We start from the raw sequence: 8,551 nt of genomic DNA on the forward strand, positions 1-8,551 counted from the left end.
TAGGAGTACAGTTCCATGAATTTTGACGAGTGCATGCAGTCTTGTTACTGTTACCAAAGTGTTTGAATTTTCTATTAATTTTTTGTTGGCAACAACTCAAAGCAGTATACGGGTTTTACTCACGCTGTTTCCATTTACTCTCTGCCAAAATGGAATTCTCCAATTTCAAATTATTTTGGCTTGTTCTTTTAGTGTTCGGGGCCTGGATACCCAGGGGGTGTCTATATTTTTGTCTCTGCCAGCCTGGAGGATTATCATTCCAAAGCTAAAATGTTATTACATTGATTCCGATTCCTTTTGTTATTGTCTTCACAGTAGAAATTGTGAACGGGTAATGATGTAACTCTTTAGCTTTATTTAGGACCCTGAAATTTCTTTTTTTCTTCTCTAATAAAAACAGGAAAAATAAGATGGTAAGATTTCTAAACAAAGGAATTTTAACAAGAAATTTGCGTATGTACCTGTTTTTCACCTCGATCTTAATTCCTGTCATGATTGATTTTGGCAAGCTTGACACTTTAATGCTCCTTAAGTGCTTCTTCTTCATGTCTGTCTCCACTAATTCAATTATACAGAGAGGAAGTTTTTCTTATGTTCCCTCCCTCCTACATAATGAGGACTAACTAGCACAGGACCAGACATGTAAGAGACACTCAATAAATCCTCTTTTGAGAGAATGAGGTGGCTTTTGGTAAATTCATGGAAAGGACCTTTGCAGATAGATCAGGATTTCTGGACAGAACTTCCATTAAGAATGCCAGGACTCCTCATTTCTTAGGATGAATGAAGTACTTGCCAGTTAATGGTGGTGTCACTAATTCATGATTCAGAAAACCTAGCAGCCCAGTGTAGCAGGGTGTAGACATCTGGGAAGTGGAGTATCTCAAAAGATCAAGGTACAGTTTTGGTTCTTTCTGTGGGTGCAAAGAAATGCAAGAAGGAAGCATTTGTGGCTCTTGAGGTAAAGTGATGTTTGCTTCCAGTTCTTTCCCCCAATCCTCCTCTGTTTAAAGTCATTGTCGAGAATACTAAACCGCCAGAGTGACAGAGGGGAATCCCAAAGGTGAACATGACACTAGAATGTGTTCTCAGAGAGGTTTCTGGGAGAGGTTTCCTGGACATCCTGTGGGAGTTAATGGGTGCCTTGTGTTAAGTATGCAGTAAGGTCCTTGAAATTGACCTGGTGCCAAACAATACAACCATCCATTCTGGAATCTTATGCAAAAAAGGTCAGACGTACACTCTACTTTTTCTCAGTGGCAACAAACGCACATAACCACAAATATTTCCAAAGAGGTCACAGAAGTTTTAATGTTATGAGAAAGTTAGCAGGCAACGGTAGGGCTTAGCCTAACCTCAGTGTAAGATAGTGTAAGAGAACATAAAGGTGCCAAGAGTCACTTATTAAAAATTTTTACTGTATGACTTTGTAGTTTCATTCAAAATTTCCATTCGTTATTCCTTTGGGCTAAGATGCTTAATCTTGCAAAAACTCCTCTCTGCATTTAAGCTGTCCTAACTATTAATGCCTAGGTATGGGCTTAGGTGGCCAACACAATCTCCATTATTTGGTGCCACCTTGGACAGTAGTAACATAGACCAGGTAAACTTCTGATAAAGTTGGGCAGGATGTAGGGTGGAGCATGGGGTGCCTCCTTTGCGGTTGTGCCTCTATTGGGGAAACATCACAACTCTGAACAGCCTGCAGGTGAACACGAGGGCACCAGGGCTGGTAGAACAATGGGTCTAGTAAGATGCTGTGGTTGTCATTGTGGTTTGCCCATAGAGTGCCTTCAATAAGGTCCAGAAACTCATGTGGAGAGGGCAGACAAGCAGAAAGACCTGGAAAACTCTTTTGAGGTACAGAGGCATCATGTGCCCTGACAGAGGGGTGGGTCTCCCAGGCCTGACCTTGAACCAAAGGTGAGGCACCAAAAGGCAGCCTTGGTGGCATGAGTATGGGCATGGTCCTCCTATTCCTTGGTTCCTCACAGCACTCTCCTTTGTCTTTCTTATCATCCTCTTAATGTCTGTTTCTTACATAAAAGGGACATTTACTATGAAAACCATCCATGTTCAGTTTGAATAATCATATAATGTATTGGAAGTTAAGCAGAGTAGTCACATTCTTACTTCCTGTTCTTTTCATTTTGATACAGGCCACCCCCTGCAAAATGAGAGAGAGAGAGAGAGAGAGAGAGAGAGAGAGAGAGAGAGAGAGAGAATGAATATGAGAATGAGTGAGAGGGCAGAGGGTATATACTGGAATTACAGGAAGAAGCAAATAAAAACTGGCCTGTCCATGCCTTCTGCCCTAATGGAGCTGGCTAGGTGGTTGGGGAAGAGGGAGAAGTAAACAGGTATTTTAATTCAGTTTGACACATGCTATGATAGGAATAAACACAAGGGAGTATGCAGTTAGGAAGTGATATCTTTCATGAACTCCAGGAAAGTCTCCTTTGTGGACCAAGTATGTTCCTTGCCTGAATCTAAACAGGTGAAATCCCATGAGTAGAGATGCATTTAGCTGGACCCTTGACTCTGAGGTAGCATGGTGAATAGAAACCACCCTTTGTCAGTTCTGATTTTGTCATTGGGTAGCAGTGTGACTAGAGAAAGTTATTTGCCTTTCTGAGCCCTGTGATTCTTATCTGTAGAATTTGGAATAACATATTGGACAGGGTATTGTAAAGATCAAGTGAGGTAAAATCTAGGGGAGCTGCTTGAAAATTATGGATGGTATTAGCTTTATGATTTATGAAAGTGTGAACATAAACAGACTGGGAAGAAGGGGTGGGCGGTTGGAGAGGAGACAACAGTGAGTGAAAGAGTGTAGATGAAGGTCCCCAAAGTACTCTGGTGTTATCCCACAGTTTTGCTTCATGGTGGTCCTGATTGAAGATACTAGTTATTAAATGCAGATAATGAACCCTAGAGTGAATGGAGAAAAGGAAAGAAAGACTAGAAAGTGGGTGGCCCGATCACTGTCAGCTGTACCCATGGAAGTACCATCTATTTCCCTTCAATTAGATTGACATTGTCTAACTCTGTCCCAGAATTTCTGGTGCAGTTCCAGAAAGCCAGACAGAAGCCCATTTTCATGGCTAGCTGAGAACAGCCTGAGCACTTCTGAAGAATTTTAGCTCACTCTTTAGGGAACCTGAAAAGAGATATCCACTGGGATTGGAGGATGAGGAATTCAGAGAAGAGATCAATGGTGGGCTGGAGTGGTTGGGAGTACTTGTACCAAGAGAAGTAAAAAATCAGACTGGAGCCTGGCGTGGTGGTGCATGCCCAGTGGTTCTGGAGGCTGAGGCAGGAGGATCTTGAGTTCAAAGTTGGCCTCAGCAACTTAGTGAGACCCTGTCTCAAAATAGTATATTAAAAAGGGCTGGGGATGTGCTCAGTGGTTAAGCACCCCTGGGTTTAGTCCCTGGTACAAAAAAATAAAAATAAAAATAAAAAAAAAAGACGGAAGATTTCCCCTTAGCAGGAACATCTCTGTTCACTTCCTTGATGTATTTGGATAAAGTCCTCCTTTGAGGTAAAAGTTGGCATAAACCATCTTCCCATGTTTTTCTTTCTATTGGCAAGATGAACAGGTGCAGGTGCTGAAGCCGAATAAATCAGTTTTCTTTACTCACTTGCCTCCTTGCTGTCTGAGTCTCTGATGAGGAATAGAAAAGTTGTGGTTTTACTCAGATCATAATCTTGCTCAGATTGTGCTAAGAAGTTGTTAACAAGGAGCTGAAAGCAAAAACTCTTTGCCAACCAACTTCTGATTTTGTAGTCAATTGCCCTTCTCTGGCTTAGGAATATACGCGTCTCTGTGATGGGAAAAAATCTGAGCTGCCAGTCCCTAAACACATGATCTTGCTGGCATTCAGCATTCCCATGTCTATCCTTCATGCCACTTGGGATTTGAGAACTCTATCAGATATATTACAATTTTTTTTTCTGGGATTATTTTAAACAATTCACCTGTAGTGGTTCCAAAAATAGAGAGTGTCAGTTGATGTTTATTGATTGAAAGATGGAAAGTTCTTCAATTAAGGCATATTGCAAAGAAAGAAACAAAAAAAATTTAGGAAGACTTGACCATAGAGGTTGAAGAGAAGGAAGAGTTATGCTAAGATTTCAAGTCAAGAACAAGACCCATGAACTCATTCAACAGATTTGGCCTATTCGTGATAAAACACGAATTCAGTTGCATAATCTCCACTTCTCGACTCTAGGTTAGTTTATACTATTTTTATGCCTTTATCCTAGTTATTCTGTATTTTGTTCATGAAGAAGCACCTGGTTAATAGCTAAAGTTTCTGTAACATTTCCCATGCTTCTGGCACTAGCCCAAGCACTTCATAGAGATTGCCAATAATTCTACAAGGCAGATAGTATTATTATTTTCTTTTTGAGGAATATTTAAGTAACTCGGGTGAAGCCATCCAGTTAATAAGGGGAAGAGTCCAGATTCAGATCTATGCAGATTTATGGGTACCCATGGCCTTGATGGCTGCTTCCCAGCAACACCTAATTCCAGATCTCACGAGAGCCACGGTACTTTCTTCTTTAATTCAAACTAAATGCTAGCTCTACCAAATGCAAAGCTCAAAGTGATCTTCTGCAGTAAACTTAAAGAAGATTCTGACTGCAGAGGATTACAAAGAAAAGAGATACAGAGTAGTGGTACTGGTTGTTGTGTTAGAAAACCTGAACTCAAATTCTAGCTTTCTCATGTTGAGACTGTGGCTTTAGGTGAATCACAAAAAAATTTCACTCTCACCAGCTGTAAAGAAGGGGTAAAAATGAATTACCTGCTTTTTTTTTTTCCCTTCAGAGAGTAGTTGCAAAGTCAAGAAGAAATAAAAGGTATGAATTATTTTTAAAGCAAATATTCATTTATTCCTTCAACTAAGAGACAAATGAATTAAATGCCTACTGGATGCCAGGCAATGTGCAGGGAGCTTAATAAATGGAATAGTCAAAACCATTAAATTATCTGTGCTTGTAATGAATTACAAGACACAATGGACAAGTTATTGGGACACCACAGACCCAATGGAGGGTCTCTGATGTCCCAGTAACTGCCAGGTACACAAGGAGCTGTTATAGTGAGTGAGTGAATAAAATATATTGCCCTGTTTTCTTTTATCCAGCACCCTGTGCATAGCTTTTAATCTTAATTTATTTTAGTTCTTTTGATACTGAGGATTGAATCTAGGGGCACTTTATCACTCAGCTACATCCCCAACCCCTTTCAGTTTTTATTTTGAAACCAGGATCTTGCTCAATTGCCTAGGCTGGCCTCAGCCTCCCAAGATGCTGGGATTACAGGTGTCTGCTGCTGCACTGGGATACATAGCTCTTTAGCAATGATGCGTTTCCTAGGTAAATTTTATCCAGGAATCTCTCATACCCAGGCACTCACAAGCTGTACATTTTAATAAATGACTCCACTTGTCTATGACTGTATTATTTATTATAACTCCTTCCTTTTCCATCCTATAAAGTATTCCAAGCATCACTTCTATCTAATACTTCTACTTTCCCCAAAAGTTATGTTAATTAACTACAAGTTGAACATCTTTTATCCAAATACCTAAAGTCTGAAATGTTCCAAAAATCAGAAACTTTTGAGTACGAACAGATGCTACAAGTGGATAATTCCACACCTGATCCCATGTGAATGGGTTGTAGTAAAAATGCAGGTACACTAAAACGATTGTATAAAATTACCTTCAGCATATGTGTATAAGGTGTATATAAAACATAAATGAATTTTGTGTTTAGAGTTGGGTCCCATCACCAAGATACCTCATTATGTATATGAAAATATTCCAAAATCTAAAATCCAAAATCCAAAACACTTCTGGACCCAAGCATTTCAGACAAGGAAGACTCAACCTGTAATATAACTATGTTTTAAATGCCAGTTCTTTAATCAGTATTTGGGTACATTCAATATTTTCTCTTCAAAGCAAGTTCACTTTGGATTAATTTTAAGACTAGTGTGACACAATTATCGTTAGCTCTTTTTATATTTTTTAAAGTGGTCAGCATGGGTCCAAGAACCCATTCTTGGTAAAATATCTCAGTTGCAACAAAATAAATACTATACAGAAGGAAACATTATTAGCTCAGTTTATTTAGTTGAAAAACTTGGAAAAACAGAATTGCAATTCTTTTAAAGCATACTATGTTTCAGACTGGCCTCTGATTCAGAGAGTGGCTTGTTGTCCAACTAACCCAAATCTGTGATCATTTATCCTACTATAGTACACATGTGGCCTTTGAATTAGGACAGATGCAAAGAAAAGGAAAAAGAGCATTTTCTGAGGATTGACATTTGTGATTTTCGAAACCAAATCATCTCAGAATTGGAACGATGATTATTCATAGTTTAAAAAGTTCAACAGGATGGTGAGAGCGTAGGAAATGTTTAGTGTACTTGGCCCACAATTTTCTCACGAGAGGCTGAGCATCTGGAGGGACTATGCCAAGATCCATAGAGCTGTGAAGTTTTTAAAGTTGTTTTTAAATAATATGTAACTTGTGCTAAATGATGGTGAGAAAAATGAGAATTCTTAAATCTGATTAGAGGTTTAGGATAAAATATTCATTCATAAGAGTTAATTAACTGGGCTGGGGTTATGGTTCAGTGGTAGAGCGTTTGCCTAGCATGCACAAGGCACTGGGTTCAATCCTCAGCACCACATAAATGTAAAATAAGGATATTTTGTGTCCACCTAAAACTTAAGAATAAATATATTTTTTAAAAAAGTTAATTATGTCTTTGAATTTCTGGTGGTCTATGTAAGATTCTTTCCACTTATTTACCAGTTAACATAAAATAATAAGTGAAAAGAGAGGCTGAGATGGACCAATGGACTTCTTCTTCTTCTTCTTCTTCTTCTTCTTCCTCTTCCTCTTCCTCTTCCTCTTCCTCTTCCTCTTCCTCTTCCTCTTCCTCTTCCTCTTCCTCTTCCTCTTCTTCTTCTTCTTCTTCTTCTTCTTCTTCTTCCCAAGGATTGAACCCAGGGATACTTCGCCCCTGAGCTACATCCCTAACCCTTTTTATTTTGAAACAGGATCTTGATAAGTTGCTTAGGGCTTCATTAAATTGCTGAGGATGGCCTCAAACACGGTGGCCTGTACCACTTTACCTGTATGGACTTTTGAAATACCTGTAGAGGGCAGACATTAAGAAGGCAATGTCAGGGGCTGGGGATGTGACTCAGTGGCAGAGCGCTTGCCTGGCATGTGTGAGGCACTGGGTTTGATCCTCAGCACCACATAAAAATAAATAAATAAAAAATAAAGGTATGTAAAAAAGAAGGCAATATCAAATTCTGTTTGTTTAGAGAAGTGAGGAATTTGTATAATGTGGCTTCTTTCCATCTTTAAAATTGATTCTGGTACTTGGTACTCCTAGTGAGGGTAATATACTCATTTATGTTGTGACATATTTCTATGGGTAGAGTCTCCCTTTTAAGATGAGTTACAAATACTGATTGGGAAGATCTAGACCTCAGGAAGAAGGAAAAAGTGGCCATGGTTGGCAAGTCTTGGTGGGAGTGGTAGGAGCAAGGGAAATTTAAGTTTGGAAGCTCCATCTTTAGCTTTCGTTCTTTGCTGGTAGCTCTAGCTCCTCCTGTCCACTGACTCTAAAAAGAAGCATTTGTTCTTCATGTTCTCAGGAGATGAATATCCCAATGTTTTCTTTATCCAAGATAAAGGTGAGAGAGACTAGTAGCAGGTTAACACCTTACTTCATCCAAGAAGTAACTAGGAATGAAAACTAATACAAAAAATACTAGGAAGGAAATTTTGAAACACTATCAAAGGGTATAAGAGAAGTCTTTCATATAATGAAAGATAATGTCTTAGATGACATTCAAATTAAGTTTTCTGTTCAACAAAAGCCTAATAGACAAAGGTAATGGATACACTATAATAAGAGAGAAGAATTTTCTATGCTTGCCATCAAAAAGGGAGTGATATCTAAAATATACAGGGAACGCTTACAAATCAACAAGAACAAAAGTCCAAAGCCCACTAGAAGAATGGGCAACTAATATAAGTAGTGAAGTTATAAAAGGGAAACTCCAAGTGGCTGAAAGTGTATGAAGAAAAATGTCAATTAAAACAATGAGATAATCCTCCAAAGGTTGGCAGAGTCAAAGTTGGATAAGAGTAAGTCTGGCAAAGGAAGCTTTATTCACCTACGTGAGAAAATAAATTCGTACAGTCTTTGTAGAGAGCAGTCTGGCAGTAGTTAGTAAAAGTTAATACACTTGTCCTTATAGTCCAGTGGTTCTACTCTTGGGTAAATATTCCAAAAATACATATTTCACAAAAAATCATTGAAATGATGTGGATGAGGTTTCTTGGTGCTGTGATGTCTATTTACTGAGAAACCAGAGGCAATTTGGGGGGCCATCACTGGAGAAATGAGTAAATAAAATGTGTGGATACACACTCTGGAATACCAGTTGGAAACAGGGGCTGCACATGGTGATGTAGACAGTTGCAAGACCATAAGGCTGAGTGA

The sequence above is a fragment of the Marmota marmota genome, unplaced genomic scaffold (genome assembly GCF_001458135.2).
Source record: "Marmota marmota marmota unplaced genomic scaffold, marMar, whole genome shotgun sequence".
NCBI lineage: Eukaryota > Metazoa > Chordata > Mammalia > Rodentia > Sciuridae > Marmota > Marmota marmota.